The following is a 16,889-nucleotide window of genomic DNA, read 5'->3' as shown; positions in this document are numbered from 1 at the left end:
AAGGCAGTCATCACTGCTCGCCCACAGCCCGAGCTGGCAGTCCGTCACCGCCGATAGGCCACCTAGAAGACTAACGTGAGTTGAGTTGAGTCTTTTGTACTTGAGGCGAGCCGCCCCGAGGCACAGGCTGATCCGGTGACCCTCCCAGATACACTTTCTCTGCCGGAAGGAACAGGATATCGGATGTGACAACACTGCAGCCGGGAAAGGATTCCCCCTCCCTGCCATCCACCCCACACCCTCCGAAAGATCAGGGATTTGAGGAGAAAGTTAGAATGACAGTGGCACTTTCTTGGCTCAGCAGATCAGTATGAATATAACCAAACCCAATGAATGAATAATGATGAATGTATTATGAAGCAAAAGGGAACCCCCCTTCATTGTAAAATGCCAATTATTTTGCAATTACCCAGGGCCTCGAAAAAGTTAACTAGGAAAGAAACATTTCCTTTCTTTTTTCCCCTCACAGCACATAATTCTCTGGGCATGAGAAACCAGAATAAACATAAATGTTTGGGGAAGTTTATCTTTATATTAAGGAGCTGGGAGAGTTGGCCGCATTAAAATGGAAAGGGTTAATGGAATGAACTATAGATTAAATTGTAAAGCAATCAAAGAAAACCAAACAGTTTATAGCAGACAACCATCTTCTGGTGTTTGGGTCTGTGTCAAGCCATGGATGTGGAAAATTAAAGCCATACTGAGAAGGGAAATGAACCATGTCTAATACATCCCCAGCAATAAAATGTTTTCACTAGGACTGTAAAACTGTGGCTTACATTAGGAAAAAGAAAATCAAACTATATGTCAATTCCACATCATGGGACATGAAGTGTCCACAAAAATTTATATTACTATTTAGAAGTGTTTCATTCTGGTGTTTTATTGTGATTGGATGCGCCCTCCTCAGTATCTTTTGACTGGTATGAAAATGATTTGAACTACTTTTTTAGCATTTATTTTACATCTATTACCTGTTCTATTACTTTTTATTATTTTATTGTGCTGTGTAGAGGATTTTGCACAGTTTTCATTATAATGTAACATTAAGTCAATTTATTTGTGTATTACATGCTGTATAATTGCACCTTTTTCTAGAACAATTTGGATTTCATTATCTAACAAATCAGCACTGTTACATTTCTAAAAGCTCTTGTTAGAAATCAAGTGTGTTTTCAAAGCAGGACAACAGAGGTCAAGTTTGCACCAAAAAGATTCCTCACTAATGCGGGAACTATTTGAACATCAGGTGAAGGTCATATTGAAAAGAGGGAAATACTTATTTCTTTGAGAAAATATTTAATTATTCACTATTGTACTAGGTTAAGATCAATAAGGATCAATACTGCAAGAAAAAAAATCTTGTAGAACAAAGGGTTCTGACATGGAACAGATAACAGTGAGATATAGATCCTGGAATGAACAAATTAATCCAAGAAAAATATCAATTGTAACTGTGTTTGGTTTATTATTATAAAGAATATCAACATACCATTTGGATGCTTAGTTTACAAGGGCCATAAATTGTAAAACTACCAGGCACAATGAAGTGTACACATGCTTTTACATAGCTGTTTCATAAACTGATCTATGCCTAACACAGAGGTGGCATACATTATTTCAGCAGTCACATAGGTAAAATGCAAAACACCTGCAACCACTAAGAAATTAAGTTGTTAAATCCTTAACAGAATGTGGATTGAAGTTTTATAAGCATAATTATATTTTACATTTTCAACGAGTTAGGATGTAGAGATGGTAAGTTCTTTGACACCGCATTTTCTAGACTGCATGGTTGGTATTTATCCTATACTATTTTAGGTTGTTTATTAAATTCTTAAGAGTGTGTGCCTTTTTGTTTTTATGAGACTGTCAGTGGACTTAGGGTAGGAGCCATCTTATACTTCTCCACAACCCTGCAGCCTAGCAGAGATCATTGTAATATTGGCTTTCTGCTATTAGCAGTAGTAAACGTCAAAAAACATTATTCCACTCTTTAAGACAGTAAGTTACTTATTTTATTTAGATTTCAAGATATAGGTTGCCAATATATTATTTTTTTTCTTCTTAAGGATATGTGGTATATGGGAACTTCAGATATCGAGAGAAAATTCAACTGTTATTTGTCAAAGTAAATATCAAATTTTCTTTTAATGAATTTGGAGATGTATATAATTAAGTCTATGCCAAATAAAAGTGTTTTTATTTAAAATAATACATTTTTTAAAAAACAAAATGTTTCATTCAATCTGACATTTTTACCTGTTACAGAAATTTTACTCAAAATATCCTCAAAACTTTTACAATAATATCTCTTTGTGAGGACTTGTATGCTTCCTTCCATGATAACACTGTAAGGAATATGGGATAAAATGCCTTAGCAAATTTTTTACCACAATTTTTTGGACAGGTGAATAATATTTCATCATATGTTGGCCTTTTCAACTGAACTGTTATCTTCACAAATAACATCTTTTAATGGCATTTCTGTGATGTGCTGCTTTGTTACTCTCATACATAGCAACTTAAGCTGTTGAGAAAAACAATGAACAATAACAAAATGCATCCATGTATTCAATGGTTGAAGTACACTTGAATGAAGTCATCAAGGTAATATATTCTTTGGATTTTAGATATATGCTAGTTTTGAAAAAGTCAATCAATTTATTGGCCTCTACTCTATCTAGATCCTCATTCCTTTGTAAAACATACTGCCTGATGCTGGCAGCTAGTAACCTTCATGCTAATAGTCTTTTATTTTTGCTTCTATCAGCTGAGGAGTATGGTAACAGTTAGTTCTATTTGTTCCCAAAACTTTGTACTTTTCAAGGTAATTATGTAGGATAAGTGTTACATCAACTAATAAACATAAGCCAAGTATTTGCCTTTATGAAAACTGTTGAATACTTTAAGAAGATTGAAAAAGTAAATTGAAATAAAAGATACTCAACGTTCTATAAGATAGAAAAAATGAAAACATACTCAATTCTGTGCACATTGCTTTGCAGATCTCAAGATACTCAATTCTAAATTAATCCAAACCCAAAATAGTAGACAACACTTTATAGGCATAATTTTTGTCTTAAATAATAGGAACTTCAATCAGGAGACCAAAGAAAATATCTTGGTCTTACCTTGAAAGATCAATGAAAGAAAGAATGGATTTTAACACTTAATAAGTTAAAATAAATGTTTAATGGATGCATATATACATTTGATTATTCCCCTGATAATAATAGTATACATAGTGCCAGTTGAACTTAAGAATTCCTAGGAAATATATCGATACCCCACATCAGTATAGATACATACCACGACAGAAACCCAAATATCTAGATTTATATGCATCATCCAGAATCATAACTAAACAAAACAAAGCAAAATGAAACATAACCATTTATCTAAAAAGTGGGCTAACATATATCTTTTATATTGAGAAATTAATAGGCACTATTCCAATTTCTTAGTTTAAAGAAAAAAATTAAGTATAAGTTTTGAAAGTATTTACCTTTTTTTAAAAAAAAAGAACCACAAAAGACTGCATGTATTTTGAATTGTTAAAGAGGAAAATGAAAAAGTAAAGACCTTTTGCCAAAGACAGAAAAAAATAAATGATTTACAATAAAAATAAAATAATAAATAGAAGACCACTAACATAATCCATGTAGCATATGGGATTATATATATAATGTATTATGTAATATATGTAATATATGTCTTAAGGTAAACATAATTAAAAATATATATATGTAAAATTGAGTCAATAACAAAAACAATTACCACACAAATGAAATAACTCAAAGTTTATAAGTACAAAAATAAAATATACAAACAAACCCAACAATAATCAGTAATAAAATTGGTAGGATTATTATAAGTTGAATTCAAGTTAAAAGCATAATATATAAATAAAAAGACCAATTACGTTAAAAGTAATGACAAAGAATATGATAAAAAATTATACTTTTGTATAAACATGCAATGAACTTACATGTTTCAAATCATACAACAGAGAAATAAAGCTAATTTCTGGTATTTTAAGAAGAATCAGACATGTAATGAAACTAGCAGAAAATATTAACATAGATTTTGATTTCTTGATAAATTTGGAATACAGATTATAAGTAATGATACAGGTATTTTAAATAATGTAACTAATACAATTAATATTCATCTAATAAGCACATTAAAATTAGCCTGATGAGAGCACAACTTTTTTACATGCCCACAAAACATTTTTTAGAAAATGATATTTATAAGGACAGAAAGAGAAAATAAAAGTAGAAACGTTGCAAACCACAATAATATTTATATAATAAAGGTAGTTCTAAATATCAACGTTGGAAATAATTAAAAATCTCTTAGTCATTTGGAAATTTCCACCTCTGCTCACCTGATTATTCTAAACAAGATTTTGTCAAACTTCAGTTTGTCTAGGACAGCATTTCTCAATGTATTCAAGGACCACTTTATTAGAATAAATGTGGTGTCTGTCAAAAAATGAATACTCTTAGCACTGAATGCAATCATCGCAAACCATAGTTTTTAAAGATGGTATTTGGGAACCTGTGTTTACCATCTAGGTGATTGTTGACCAAGAGGGATCTAGATATTAGTGATAATTATCTCTAAACTCTAAGATTAGAAAGAAAAACCAGAAGCTTCTGATGGAAGATGAGAGAGAGGGCATATGTTTATCTTTTCTTCTCTGAAGACCTTCCTGAAATGCCATAAAAGGAATAAACATACAAATCCCCCAAAAGTAGATAGATACTACACAAAAATAGGTAATAGATGAATGCTGAAGAGCAAGAGAGTGTGCTTCAGGCATGAAGAGGTTTCAATGAATCTGGAAGATTAAATAAAAAAGGGATGGAAGCATAATTCATGTAGCACGTCAAAGAAAGACACAGCTTTGATATCTGTAAAGCAGAATATGGACAGGAAGTCAATTTGTCTCTTAGAATCTTAGAGGCTTAGATCTAGGAGAAACTGTAGTACAAGGTAAAAAATGTGGATAAAAATAGGAGGACTTGTTGAACATTTACGTATGGGAAATTGACTCACAGCCACTCCCTCACCCAAAATAAGTAATAATACAACCAGATGTCTCCTTCTTCCAGTCTTCAAACATTCCAGGCAGGAGAACGGAGGTTTCTTCTATGCAAAAAGTGAATGGCCTCAAAGAAAGGAACTCTATATTCTGTATTTTGTGCTCCCCTGACAAGCTGGCTAGCATTCTCATTGCCCTAAAACCAAGTGAAAAAGTCAATAATTCGGAAATTCAAAGCTCTCAGTTAGCTGTTTAATGTCTTACAGCTATGAATAGTGAATCAAAGATTATTGAGCACTTGAAGAAATTCTTTACCATGAAAGAGGGAGACCGAAGCAAAACAAAACAAACCAACATTAGGGTAGCCAGACATAACGAAGTTCTAGTAGAAGATATCCATAAAGGTATTGAATAATAGTTTCTTAAAAAGACCAATACATTGTGACCAAGGAAAAAAAAAAAAAAACAGAGAACAATTCCTGAATTTAAAAAAGGGTCAGCAGAAAAGCTAGAATTATGGCGAAATAAATCTGTCAGTAAGTAGAACAAAAAGATAAAAAGATAAAAATTATGGAGGGTTATTCTTTAAACATCAATATCTAAAAAATTGGAATTCTCAAAAAAGACAAGAAAGAAAAACAAGAGAAAAAAATTATCAAAGAAATAATAGAAGAAATTTCCCCAGACATGAAGGTAATAAGGCTCTAGGTCTGTGGAATCCAGTATAGCAGTTGCTTGTTACAAACCATCACAGACTTACATGCAAAATAAAATCAAAATATATTATCTGTGAAACTACATGATTCACACAGGCACAGATTTTCCAAAACAAACTAGGAAGTTGAAAGGTAATGAAACAAAGCCTTAGAAGTTCTAAGGAAAATAATTTTTACCTTAAAATCTAAAATCAGACAGCTCTGTATCAAACTATGTATAATTATAAAGAAAGAATATGGATATTTGCTGACCCACAGCAGTCAGAAAATTTACTTCCCATGTACTCTGTTATAGTTAGATATTTGTGGATGTGTTCCAGCAAAATCCAGAATCAACCAAGAACTAGGAGGAGATGGGAACCAGAAAACTGGATTCAGCTCAGAACAGCAAGTAAGCAAAGTTGCAAGGTAAAATTTCTTCCCAATCTCACTAAAGTGCATTATGGGAAAAATTCATCTATCTCTGTAAATATGGCTTTGACTCTATTTCTTGCAAATTGGATTATAATAATAAGAAAAGCTTACTTGTTATCCGGTTTTAGATTACATTATGAAGCCTCTCTTATTATACATTCTGGCCTAAATTGTTTTGCATTAATTTTTATGCTTCTCCCACTGTTAGAATAGAAATGCTTATTCTAATATATACCCAACTGTGTCTTTGAAAACAGATGTATGGAAGTTTGTTTATTAATCAGTTGTTATATGTTGTCTCCGGGTGCTGGGATTTTGGAAAATTATGTATCTATCTGTCTGTCTATCTATCTATCTATCTATCTATCTATCTATCTATCTATCTATCTATCCATCCATCTATTATCTACCTGCCTGCCTACCTTTCTATTTTTATAGCACCTTGTATTATCGCTTGAATTCTTTTTGGCATTCACAGGATTATAAACTATAAATATACATGGAATTGCAAAACATTTGATGTAATCTAAATGACCATAAACAGGACTGCTTAAATAAAATATGGTCCATCAGCACAAAGGAATAATACATCACTATAAAAATAAAGAAGATCTTTGAGTACTGAAACATCATTAGGTTTTTAAAAGTAGGAGATCCTAATTTTTTGTAAAGTATAATTTATGTAAAAATGATGAAAAAATGTATGTTTATATTTATTTATGCATAAAATAAAAATGCATAACTTGTCTCTAAGGAAGAAATCTAGATGATTTGGGGTCTGGAGTGAGAAGAATTTTCGCTCTATGTCCTTTTTTAAAAAATAGTTTTTTATATAGCAATTTTAGGTTTATGGCAAAATTGTGCAGAAGTTACAGAGATTTCTCCTATACTCCCTGTCCCTACACATTCATAGCCTCCCCCATTATTAATATCCCCCACCACAGTGGTACATACATTACAACTGATGAGTCTGCATTGATACATCATTATCACCCAAAGTCCATAGTTTACATTAGGGTTCACGCTTGGTGTTGTATATTCTATGGGTTGTTTTCTTACAAGTTTATGGTGAAATATATCTACTTTTAAAGTATCATATAGAGTAGTTTCACTGCTCTAAAAATCCTCTGTTATCCAGTTTTTCACCTTTCCTTCCCCACAGCCCCTGGGAACCACTTATCTTTTAACCACCTCCATTGTTTTGCCTTTTCCTAAATATCATATGGTTAAAATCACACAGCATGTAGTCTTTTCAGACAGGCTTCTTTGACTTAATGAGCATTTAATTTTCCTTTATGTGTTTTCATGGTTTGAAACATCATTTCTTTTTAGTGCTGAATAATATTACATTGCTTAGATATACCATCATTTATTTACCATTCACCTAACGAAGAAAAAATTGGTTCCTTCCAAGTCTTGGTGATTAGTAATAAAGCTGCTATAAATACCAAATTGTAAGTTTTTGTGTGGACCTAAGTTTTCAACTCCTTTGGGTAACTACCAAGGAGAATAATTGCTGGATTGTATGGTAAGAGAGTATGCTGCTTTGTAAGAAACTGCCAAACTATCTTCCAAAGTGGTTGTACCATTTGCATTCCCACCACAAATAAATAGGAGCTCCTGTTGCTGCACATCCTTGTCAGCATTTGGTATTATTCATGTTCTAGACTTTTGCCTTTCTAATATTGTGTAGTGGTACCTCATTGTTGTTTTAGTTTACATTTTCCTGCTGACATATGATGTGTAACATCCTATCATATGCTTATTGGCATCTGTGTATCTTCTTTGGTGAGTGTTTGTCAAGGTTTTTGCAAATTTTTAAATGAGAGTTTTTTTCTTGTTGTTGAATTTTAAGAGTTCTTTTTATAATTTGGATAACAATCCTTTACCAAATATATATTTTGCAAATATTTTGTTATGGTTTTCAGCTTCTCTTTGACTTCTCTAGATTATGCCTTTTAAGCAAATTTTTTTTAAAAACTTTTACTTTAGGGTCCTGAGTACATGTGCAGGTTTGATATATTGGCTTACTAGTGCCATGGGGGCTTGATGTACAGATTATTTTATCACTCAGGTATTAAGCCTAGTACCTAATAGTTTATTTTTTCTACTCCTCGCTCTCCTCCAACCTTCTACCCTCTGGTAGGCCCTCCCTAGGGTCTGTTGTTCCCCTCTTTGTGTGCATGTGTTCTCATCATTTAGCACCTACTTACATGTGAGAACATGTGATATTTGGTTTTCTGTTCCTGTGTTAGTTTTCTAAGGATGATGGCTTCCAGCTCCATCTATGTTCCTGCAAAGGACATGATCTCACTCCTTTTTATGGCTACATAGTATTCCATGGTGTATAGGTACCATATATATGTATTTTTTTAATCCAGTCTACCGTTGGTGAGCATTTAGGTTGATTCCATGTCTTTGCTATTGTGAATAGTGCTGCAGTGAATGTATGTGTACACATGTCTTTATGATAGAACAGTCATATTCTTTTTGGTATATAACCAGTAATGGGATTGCTGAGTCTAATAACAGTTCTGTTTTTAGCTTTCTCAGGAATCACCACATTGCTTTTCATGATGGTTGAAATAATTTACACTCCCACCAACAGTGTATAAGTGGTCCCTCTTATCCACAACCTCACCAGTCTCTGTTATTTTTTGACTTTTTAATAATAGCCATTCTGACTGGTATGTGATAGTATCTCATTGTGTTTATGAATTGTATTTCTCTAATGATCAGTGATGCTGAACTGAACTTATTTTCATAGAATTGTTGGCCTCATGTATGTTTTCTTTTGAAAAGTGTCTGTTCATGTCATTTGCCCACTTTTTGATGTGGTTATTTGTTTTTTTTCTTGTAAATTTAAGTTCCTTATAGATACTAGATGTTAGATTCTTGTCAGATTCTGTAGGCTGTTTACTCTGTCGATAGTTTATTTTGCTGTGCAGAAGCTCTGAAGTTTAATTAGATCCCATTAGTCAATTCTTACTTTTGTTGCAGTTGCTTTTGGTGTCTTTGGCATGAAATCCTTGCAAGTTTTTATTCCCAGAAAGGTACTTCCTAGGTTGTCTTCTAGGATTTTTATAGTTTTGTGTTTTACATTTAAGTCTGTAATCCATCTTGAGTTGATTTTTGTATATGATGTGCAGAAAGGGTCCAGTTTCAATCTTCTGCTTATGGCTAGCCAGTTATCCCAACACTATTTATTGAATAGTGAGTCCTTTCCCGATTGCTTGTTTTTGTTACCTTTGTTGAATGAAAATCATATTGCTGCAGGTGTGAGGCCTTATATCTGTGATCTTTATTCTGTTCCTTTGGTTTATGTGTCTGTTTTTGTACCAGTACCATGCTCTTTTGGTTACTATAGCCTTGTAATTTGAAGTTGTATAGCAGGATGACTTCTGCTTTGTTCTTTTTGCTTAAGATTGCCTTGGCTTTTTGGTCTCTTGTTTGGTGAATTTTAAAATATCTCTTTTTTTTCTAGTTCTGTGAAGAATTTCACTGGCAGTTTGAGAGAAATAGCATTGAATCTGTAAATTCCTTTGGGGAGTATGGCTATTTCAATAATATTGATTCTTCCTGTTCATGAGAAACTGTGTCTTTTGTAAAGCAGAAATTTTTAATTTTAATGAAATCCAGCTTAGCAATTCTTTCTTTCATCTTTTATGCCTTTGATATTGCATATAAAAAGTCATCGTCATACCAATGGACATCTAGATTTTCTTCTATGCTATCTTCTAAGAGTTTTATTGTTGTGCATTTTACATTTAGGTCTGTGATTTATTTTGAGTTAATTTTTGTGATAGATGTAAAGTCTGTGTCTAGATTCATGTTTTTTTGCATGTGGATGTCCAGTTGTTTCAATTCTATCCGTTAAAGATTTTATTGTATTGTACAATTCATTGTATTGCCTCCCCTCCTTTGTCAAAAAGCAGTTCACTATATTTACGTGGGTCTAATTCTGGGTTCTTTATTCTGTTCCATTGATCTATATTTTTTTCACCAAAACCACATTGTCTTAATTTCTATAGCTTCATAGCAAGTCTGGAAGTTCTGTAGTGTCAGTTCTCCAACTTTGTACTCCTTTAGTATTGTGTTGTTGATTCTGGTGTATACCCTTCTATAATTTCTGAATTTTTAGCTATTTGCATGTATTATTTATAACTAATATTAGCCAGGCAACTTGGCTCATTTCTGCAATCCTAGCACTTTGGGAGGCCAACGTGGGATAATTGCTCAGGGCCAGAAGTTCAGGATAAACTGGACAACATAGTGAGACCCCATCTCTACAAAGAATAAAATAATTAACTTGGTATGGGAGCACATGCCTGTAATCTCAGCTACTTGGAGGCTGGGGTGGCAGGATCACTTGAGCTCAGTTCAAGGCTCCAGTGAGCTGTAATTTTGCCATAGCACTCCAGCCTAGGCAATGGAGTGAGATCCCATTTCTAAAAAAATTATAAAATGAAATAAAATATTTTTAAAAACTAAGTATTTTCTATTAACCTAATTTACATTTTAATTTAGGCATTGCTTAAATGAATTCCTAATTTAGGCATTGTAGAATGCCTAAAATGCTTTCCCGCCCACCAACTTTTAAGGTAGAAAACTCATAATTATAAGAATCAGTTAAAAGTTTAGTTCTTTAGATATTTTTCTAATTACTACCTACTCTTTTCAGAAGGTCAAAATCACATTCCTCCTCTCTTCTGCCACAGAATCTTGTGTGTAAATCTCTTTTAGTACTTTGAATGTTGTATTCCACCCTTTCAATTCATCTTATCTCAAAGAACAGCATCTCCATCTATACAAGTGACCCTGGTTTATCTATTCATCCCAATTTCTTCATCTCTCCTATGCCTCCTATCTCATCAGCAATGTATGCTTTTCATCTAAGTCCACAGGTGGCAGAAAGTACTGTAAACTGGTCATGTAACCCTCCCAGGACAAGTGACTGGTTGCTCCTGATGGAGATGGAGCTGTCCAGGGGTCAGGTACCATCAAATGAAGTTGACACATTTGAAAGAAATGATGTAAAAATCGTTGTGTTTAATACAATTATCAAATTAAAATCTTTCAATAGCTCCCACATTTTCTTAATCATAAAATTCAAATGGCTTAGCAGGCCTAATCTTATAGTAACCTTCTTCTCTTCTGTTTCACCCTTTTTCCCAGCCATAATGAACTTTTTGTGCCTCCCATATGCCAGGGTTTCTTAAGTCTTTGGTCTATTTACAAGTTCTTTTCTTGGTACTCTATTATTTCCTTCTTTAGTTCCTCATTTCAAGCCTTTCTCCAAACGTAAATTTGTCTACCATGTATTTTAAAAAGCCTGTCTTGAACCCACCAGTTTCTGTTTTAAGGATGATCTATTGTGTTCCATTAGCTTTTTGTATTTACTTTGATTTTGGGATTTATAATCATTTTCCCCATTAGGGTTGAGTCTCTCAATGACTAAGATATTTTTTCTGTGATCACTGCATTCCTCATGTTAGCATGGGGCTGGCTCTTAGTTAAGGCTCTTTGTGTGCAAGAACCAGAAACTTACTTAGGTTTGCTCAATTGGGGTGGAATTTATTGCAAAGATACAAGATAGTTCACAGACATTGGAATTGAAACACACCAGACATCACAGGAATGGAGTTAGAAATGAAACTTCCTTCTCTCTGTCTCTCAAGCTGAATTACTTTTCATCTCTCACTGATTCCCAAGTGACACATGAACATGATCTTCTCATCTTTGCTTTCTCTCTTTCTCCTCTTTTGACAAAGTATAGAGAAAAATATTTTTTTTTCCAAAGCCTCTGCTTAAAAACAGAGCCCCACTTTTTCTTTTAGGTAACTTCTTTTTCTTCCTGAAAATAGCCAATAGTCCCTAGCTCCAGACAAGGCATTTCATGTGACTTAAACTAGGCTTTAATATTCTATTTTCCCAGGAATTTTAATTTTGAGTGAAATGACACACTAAATGTGATTAAAGCTGATAAACTCCTCTGGTAGTAACATAGAGAGACTTGATTCCTATTTACAGGGAATGCCTGAGTCCTTGTATTGAGATTCCAGAGTTGTCTCCATTCTTTTCTTTGATTATGTGAACTACCCAGTCTCCTTACATTTTCTTTTTGATATATAGCCAGCTTTTGCTGCTAATAATAATAGAATACTAACTGACATTCTTGTTTGTTTTCTCTGTTTCCACATGGCCAGTAGTCTCAGAGCATTACATTTCTTTAACCTCAGTTGCCAGAGTCTCTGTGTTTCTTTGTTCAAATTCTAGTAAGAGAGTTTAGTTTCTTGTCATCTGTGTACTGGTAGTCTTTAATTTAGGAATGCATACTTGTTCATATCAGCTGTGACCAGGTGTAGTGAGGCTCCATTAAAAGAGCGTGGCTTCCTAGGGCTACCCTTGAAACTAGGCCCATGAACAAGAGAAAATGCTGTGGGACAATAAGAATCCTGAGACATGTGTATTACCTTGGCACACAGATCTTGTGACTCTCCTGTAGAGCCCTCTATGGCTTCTTTTCGTAACTTGAAGGCCACTGGCAAGATAGGTAATAAGTGTGGATATACAAATAGTTTATTTATGGGTCCAGTTTACTAATTTTTGTTCTGGAGCAGAATTTGTGAGTTTCAATTCCAGCTCTGCCACTCATTAGCTGTGTGATCTTTGAAAAATTACCTAACTCCTTTGAGTCTCAGTATCTTCATTGCTAAAATGAGGATAATAAAACTATCTTATTGAGTTATTGTGACAATGAATGAGTTAATCAATATAAAATATTTAAAACAGTGTCAGGAAGATAGTAATTTTTGAATGGATGATAGCTAGTATTTTAATTTTTTATTTTTGTTATTATTATTATGGTTGGGATGACATAATGGGAGAAACATCAGCAGTGAATGCTATATAATCTTGCCAGCTTGATATCTGGGAATGAAGAGGAATTAAGAAAGGTTTTAGTTGCATACTTAATTTGCATACAGTTTTTCTCATCATAATGTCTGATATGGTTTGGCTGTGTCCCCACCAAAATCTCATCTTGAATTGTAGTCCCCATAATCCCAAAGGGTCGTGGGAGGGACCTAGAGGGAGGTAATTGAATAATGGGACAGTTACCCCCATGCTGCTGTTATTGTGATAGTGAGTGAGTTCTCATGAGATCTAATGATTTTTATAAGGGGGTTTTCCCCCTTTTGGTCATACCTCTCCTTCCTGCTGCCATGTGAAAAAGGATGTGTTTGCTTTCCCTTCCACCATAATTGTAAGTTTCCTGGGGCCTCCTCATCCCTGCACAATGGTGAGTCATTTAAACCTCTTTCCTTTACAAAGTAGCCAGTCTCAGGTATGTCCTTATAGCAGCATAAGAACAGACTAATACAATGTCATTAGCAAGATAAAGAATTTCCATAATTGGAACACAAGAAGCACCATTCTCCAAGCTCTATTTAGTTACATTTCTGCCCAACTGTCAGACTTCAGCTCTTCCTTGCCTCACTCCATTGTTGTGATTTTAAGAATGTAGAATTTTTAGCTTCCTCTTCCTTAGTTTACTTGTATCTTCATATAACATAATTCATATCATACAGCACAAATAATATATATTTCTACTAAGTAAAAACTTTAAAAAACATAACCACATATTTTTATCTTTACCATATTTGAATACATTTTATTTCTCATTAAAATTCTTGATTTTCCTCTTTTAGTATCATAAAATTCCTTTTTTAAAAAAATATTGTTTTTCACCTGCACAAGATGAGGATGCCCTCTCTCAACACTTCTATTCATTATAGTACTGGAAGTTCTGGCCAGGGCACTCAGACAAGAGAAAGAAGTTTATTCAAATAGGAAGAGAGGAAGTCAAATTTTCTCATTTGCAGATGACATGATTGTATATTTAGAAAACCCCATTGTCTCAGTCCAAAACTGATAAGCAACTTCAGCAAAGTAGCAGGATACAAAATCAACGTGCAAAAATCACAAGCATTCCTATACATCAACAATAGACAAGCAGAGAACCAAATCATGAGTGCATTCCTATTCACAATTGCTTCAAAGAGTATAAAATACCTAGAAATACATCTTACAAGGGACACGAAGGACCTCTTCAAGGAGAACTACAAACCACTGCTTATTTCTTATTTTTGTCAGGTTTGTCGGAAATAAGATAGGACACAAACAAATGGAAAAACATTCCATGCTCTTGGATAGGAAGAATCAACATCATGAAAATGGCCATACTACCAAAAGTAATTTATAGATTCAATACTATTCCCAAAGTAATTTATAGATTCAACACTATTCCCATCAAGCTACCAGTGACTTTCTTCACAAAATTAGAAAAAACAACTTTAAATTTCATATGGAATCAAAAAAGAGCCCATATAGCCAAGACAATCCTAAGCAAAAAGAACAAAGCTGGAAGCATCATGCTACCTGACTTCAAAGTATACCACAAGGCTACAGTAACCAAAACAGCATGGTACTGATATAAAAACAGATATATAGACGAATGGAACAGAACAGAGGCCTCAGAAATATCACCACACATCTACAACCATCTGATCTTCGACAAACCTGACAAAAACAAGCAATGGGGAAAAGACTCCTGATTTAATAAATAGTGCTGGGGAAACTGGCTAGCCATATGCAGAAAACAGAAACTGGACCCCTTCCTTACACCTTATACAGAAATTAACTCAAGATAAATTAAAGACTTAAATGTAAAACCCAAAACCACAAAAACCCTAGAAGAAAACCTAGGCAATACCATTCAGGACATAGACATGGGCAAAGACTTCATGACTAAAACACCAACAGCAATTGCAACAAAACCCAAAATTGACAAATGGGATCTAATCAAATGAAAGAGCTTCTGCACAGCAAAAGAAACTATCATCAGAATGAACAGGCAACCTACAGAATGGGAGACAATTTTTGCAAGCTACTCATCTGACAAAGGGTTAATATCTGAATCTACAAGGAACCTAAACAAATTTACACGAATGAAACAAACAACCCCATCAAAAAGTGGGCAAAGGATAAGAACGGACACTTCTCAAAAGAAGACATTTATGTGGCCAACAAATAAATGAAAAAAAGCTTATCTTCACTGGTAATTAGAGAAATGCAAATCAATACCACAATGAGATACCATCTCATGCTAGTTAGAATGGCAATTATTAAAAAGTCAGGAAACAACAGATGCTGGTGAGGTTCTGGAGAAATATGAATGCTTTCACACTGTTATATGGGAGTGCAAATTAGTTCAACCATTGTGGAAGACAGTGCAGCAATTCCTCAAGGATCTAGAACCAGAAATACCATTTGATCCAGCAATTCCATTACTGGGTATATACCCAAAGGTTTATAAATCACTCTGCTATAAAGCCACATGCACACTTATGTTTATTGCAGCACTATTTACAATAGCAAAGACTTAGAACCAACCCACATGCCCATCAATGATAGACTGGATAAGGAAGGCGTGGTACATATACACCATGGAATACTATGCAGCCATAAAAAAGAATGAGTTCATGTCCTTTGCAGGGACATGGATGAAGCTGGAAGCCATCATTCTCAGCAAATGAATACAAGAACAGAAAACCAAGCACCGCATGTTCTCACTCATAAGTGGGAGTTGAACAATAAGAACACATGGATACAAGGAGGAGAACATCACACACTGGGGCCTGTCAGGGGGTGGGGAGTAAGGGGAGAGAGAGCATTAGGACAAATACCTAATGCATGCAGGGCTTAAAACCTAGATGGCGAGTTGATAGGTGCAGCAAACCACCATAGCACATGTATACCTATGTAACAAACCTGCATGTTCTGCACATGTAACCAGGAACTTGAAGTGAAATTTTAAAAAATTTGTCTTTTTTTGTTTGTTTGTTTGTTTTATTTTTTGTTTGAGATAGGGTCTTGCTCTCTTACCCAGGCTGGAGTGCAGTGTGCAATGGCAAAATCATGGCTCACTGCAGCCTCAACCTCCCAGGTTCAGGTTCAAGCTATCCTCCCACCTCAGCCTCCTGAGTAGCTGGGACCACAGGTGTGCACTCCCACTCCTGGATAATCTTTTAATTTTTAGTAGAGATGGGGTTTTGCCATATTGCCCAGGCTGGTCTTGAATTCCTGGGCTCAAGCTATCCACCCACCTCCACCCTCCCAAAGTGCTGGGATTACAGACATAAGTCACGACGCCTGGGTGTTTTTCATTATTAATTTTTTTAGAGATAAGAGTCTTGCTATAGTGCCTTGGCTGGATTAAAACTCCCAGGCTCAAGTGATCTTCCCACTTCAGCCTCCAAGAAGCTGCAACTACAGGTAAATGTTACCGCACGTGGCTTCATGGAATTCCATTTTGATCAATACTTCTCATTGTAAAATTTAGCTGATGCTTATAGAACGAATAAATTCTGAATTTCCCATTATGCTTTTCCTTTCCTTGCTTTAGCTATGTTAGACTTCTTGCATCTCTAATCATCCATGGGTTTTTTTTTTTCATACATTTCTACCCTGCAGATTCTGTTTTTCCCTCCTGGAATGCCGTATTTCTATTAAGTTCCTATCTGGCTATCTCCTGTTTATTGTTTAAGACTAGAATCCAATGCCATTCTCTCTGGAAATATTAAAAGTCACCCTTAACAGGCAACACCTCTGCTTTTGTAAATAAATTTGATGATTTTCAATCATAG

This window comes from Gorilla gorilla, chromosome 5 (assembly GCF_029281585.2).
Source record: "Gorilla gorilla gorilla isolate KB3781 chromosome 5, NHGRI_mGorGor1-v2.1_pri, whole genome shotgun sequence".
NCBI lineage: Eukaryota > Metazoa > Chordata > Mammalia > Primates > Hominidae > Gorilla > Gorilla gorilla.
The sequence above is the reverse complement of the archived record's forward strand: the minus strand, read 5'-3'. Positions refer to the sequence as shown.